Genomic DNA, 4,280 nt, shown 5'->3' on the forward strand with positions numbered 1-4,280 from the left:
TCTCATGTATGACCCGGGATCTGGTTAGTGTTTGAACACCCCATGAATTATACATTTATCATATGTGCACTTTTAATATGTATGTTATACTTAAGTTTTTAAAAGTTAAAGTGATATCCATACATATATAAACCAAATATTTAAAAGGAAAAAAATATACTTGAGTATTTAAATTGACACAGTTCAGATAATGCAACTTACTTGAGTGGGGATGGTGGGTGCTAAATGGCTTATCATCTTCAACAAAGGCTTTGCACCATCTACCCACTTAATATCCATATTCAATTGCTGTAAAGAGAAACTATAGACATGAGTTTCTGGTTTGCAGCAATGGGTAGATGAATAATATATAACACCTTTATGCATGTCAACATTTTCTGAAATGGATATATTAGATTCATACAATGGGATTGTTGAAGAAAATAAGCTGCCTTTAGAAAAAAAATGTGCTTAAATCATTTTAAAATTCTAATACTTTGCAGATTGCTTACTTTTGCAAATTCTAATGAAAATGACTTACTTAAATAAAGGAATTTTTTTTAAAAAATTCTTTGAGTAGATGTGGGTTATTAAACTACTTGTTTATTTTTGCATGCAGTTAAATTTTTCTACAACATAAAGCTAAATTTTCCTTTAGTATAAAACTTAAAAACATGAGAATGGACTAACATGTTAAGGACAACCTCCTTCTCCCTCACCAGCTTTTCAACAATGGGAAAAGATATACAGAGTCGCAATCACCTTCCCCTTTCCTAAGAGTGCTCCAGCCTGGATTCTGAAATGGTCCCGAATCAGTCCTGATTTCAGAGAACTGTTCTTCTGATAACTCATGAATCCTGCCTATGGGATACAGCTTCTTTATTATGTACAGTGTTGCTCAAATCCTAAAAGGTCAGGAACTAAGGAATTCTACAACAGAAGTAATTAATTACTATGTCAATTTTTGTCTACCAAAAATAATCCTCAAAAAAATCAGAATAAAATAAAGATAGCAATAATAATGAAAGCTATATAAAAACATGTACTCAGCATGAATAAAAGAGAACATGCAAACTTAAAATTCATATAAGTAAAAAATAGAAATAAACAAACCTGGAATCCCAGCAAGCTACCCTGTGCCCTGCTGCCCCAAGCACTATCTGAGGAAGACTGCATAAAGAGAGAAGAAAGGCAAAGGCCATAAATTGATCAAAAACTATAAAAGAGAAAGTCTGCTCCACATGCAAAAATACTGAAAAAGCAGTTTCATTGATCAGAGCAGAACATGCAAGAGATGTGAAAGTATGTGTAGTCCTCAAGGTGACCGCTTTGGAAGGGAACACTTGTAGGAAGAGCTGAGTAATTGGAGGGGAGGTGCACCTTCGGGAAATTGCTCAGCAAAGGGGGAGAACAAGAGCAGAAAAGTGAGGATCCTTAAAGAAAAAGAATATCAAAAAGTCAAAGGCACAACTGTTCTTAACAATGTCCCCCATACCCCACTACCCCCAGCGGTAAAGAAATTATCCACACCTTGCTACACTAACAGTAGAGGGAGCTCTTGAACTAGGAATCTTATAAACCACCTGGAATTACCATCCCTACCCACAGACATACAGAAATGCAGGCAATCTTAGTTTGGGTAAAAAAAAAAAAAAAAAAAAATATATATATATATATCATAAAATGAGAATTAAAATTTTCATTCTGATGACGAAAGTTACCCCCATGGCCCAGTCAGAATTGAGGTCCCCTGGAAGACTTCATTCAGGGGTCAGGGCTGTTCTGCTAAATCGCACTGCTGGAATAAATGTTTGCCCATGAGGTCATGGGCACAGAAACAGCAAATGAAAGCAAAGAGGCCAGTTACAAGGCCAAGACAGGGAGATGGCTGTGGATTGCCCTAGTAGAAGTGGTGAAAATAGTCAAGGCACATTTTAAAGGTGCACTAAATTTATTGATGGACTAAATATATGTGGAGAATATGTCCTAGGGTTTTGATCTGGACAGCTAAAAGAATGTTAAATACTATGCAGTGAGATAGTACTGTGAGTATAGATGTGAATCAAGAATTTGGTAATGTTAAGTTTCAGGTGGCTTCCTTCAAATTGTGTGGATTTTTTAATGCTATCATAAGAGTATAAGATTATATTGTTCTTTTTAATATCGATTTCCAATTTTCTAGTCCTGGTATTTAGAATTATACTTTTTAAAAATATTAAGCTGGTATACTGTTAACTTACTAAACTTACTTATTAGGCCTAGTACAATTTTGATAGATTCCTGAGAATTTTCTACCTAATTTTCTATGAGTAAAAAGCAGTTTTATTTGCCATGTCTAATCTGTATGACTTTTCTTTTTCTTGTCTTATTTCACTGGCTAGGACCTTCAATATAATATTGAACTAGAGTCCTAGAGGGTGTGTATGCATGCCTTGTTTCCCACCTTAAAGGGAAAACATTCACTACAATACTACCTGTAGATTTTGTGTAGATGTCCTTTATCGGGTTGAGCAAGTTTTCTTCTGTGTTAGTTTGGCTTCTCAAAGAAGCAGGTATGAAGTTGGGATTGAATATACAAGATGTACGGGGCAAATACCTGTGAAGGATAAAAGAGGGAGGAAGTGGAATGTTCAGAAGACATTTTACACCTGCTGCAGGTCTGATGGCTATGAAGGAGAGTAGGAAGTCATGGGTGGCTAACCTGCTGGTATAAACCAGACTTCACATGTCCACCTGCCAATTAGGATCCAAAGAATGATTTTTCTTGCTTGCTTGCTATTCTCTGGGCAACACAAGTCTAGAGTGCCCTAGGGACACTGTACATCTTAAATCAATGTGGCTTGGGCTGCATCCTTTGGTAAGAATATGCCATTTTTGCATTTTGCATGTAGGGATGGGAATCACAAAACCACAGTGTGGAAGTAGAGTTAGAAATTCAAAGGTGAGAGTAGGTATATTGGCTGTGGGAACAAGAGTTCATGCTGGTAAGAACATGCATGGCCTCTATCTCTGACACCATGATCATTCTGCTACTGTTTGAATCATGCAAGTTCAGGGGAGACCAATATTGAAGTTGATGTCAGTTAGTCAAGGCATTTTATCTACAAACTGAGGCTTTTAAAAATTAATGCTTCAGGTGTACTTTATTTCTTCAATATGCCATATTTAATAGATATATAGTGCTTTTAGTTGGCACCAGTTATGAGTTGGTTTTGAAATTCACTATTACATCAGCTGGCATGATGATTAATCTTTCCATTCCTTTGGGGTGATTCTGCCAACAGGTGACAGGTTCCATTCTTTTCCAATTTGTGTTGCTTTATATGTCCATACAGTAATATAGAAAGTGGCTCCACTAGTTAATACAGCATTACCATAGTTGTCATGGAAATCAGGTGCATGTTTCTCGTGTCTCTGCCTTGCCATTTTTTGCTGAATGCTTCAAACTTGGAGACAACTTAGTGCATTTTTGACAAGGGAAATATTGTGGAACTGAAAAGAGAGCTGCTGGTTTGGTACAAATTCACTCCAGATACCTTTTGAACTGAGACTTTTTAACCAATCTATGATACAAAAATCTTCACCCTTCATGCATATTCTCGTATGTTCATCCATATGTCTTTTTCCTAGATCTCTTATCTTCCAGCCTTTCCCTTACAGATCTCTGAACAAAAGGTCAGGCCATTGCCTGCTGGCCAGGGATATGGCTATTTTCTCATCTTGAGCCATGTCTCCATCCACAATGTGAATGGCCAGGAGCACCACTCAACAGCTCTGTCCACTTCTACTTCAGCTGATTAGGTGATCACCTGTTCCACATGACTATAATTGCAAGTTGAAAATGAGGAGCTCTGTGTCAGTGTCTGGGTTATCTTCTCATGGCCAGCCTATTTATACCTTCTGGTCACACTTGAGTTTTATTCCAGATGTATCATTTCTATCTTATGATGGATTACTGTTGGAAATGTTGGACTTCATCACTTGGTATGTTCAATATAATACAGATGATAATAGATACTTGGTAACTTGATACTCCATGGAAAAGTGATTCTGCCATGTTGCCAGACCCTAGTATAGACAAAAATTTGACTATAAGGCATAAAGTTGGAATATTCTCCCTCCTCCTTTGTTTCCTAGAAGAATTTATGTGGTCTTGGTAATTCTTCCTTTAGTGTCAATAGAATTCATCAGTGAAGACAACTAGACACAGCATTTCATTGTTAAAAAGTTTTCATTGTGAACTCAATGTTTTTAATATATATAAGATAGTTCATATTTTCTATTTCTTCTTGTAAGTTTTC

The 4,280-nt window shown here is 36.4% G+C and overlaps 1 pseudogene; it reads right to left on the minus strand.

Annotated features, from left to right (window-relative positions):
- Positions 1–3,184: 3,184 nt before the first annotated feature.
- Positions 3,185–3,649, minus strand: LOC107138358 (annotated as a pseudogene).
- Between the last annotated feature and the right edge of the window lie 631 nt (positions 3,650–4,280).

This window comes from Marmota marmota, unplaced genomic scaffold, assembly GCF_001458135.2.
Source record: "Marmota marmota marmota unplaced genomic scaffold, marMar, whole genome shotgun sequence".
Classification (NCBI taxonomy): Eukaryota; Metazoa; Chordata; class Mammalia; order Rodentia; family Sciuridae; genus Marmota; species Marmota marmota.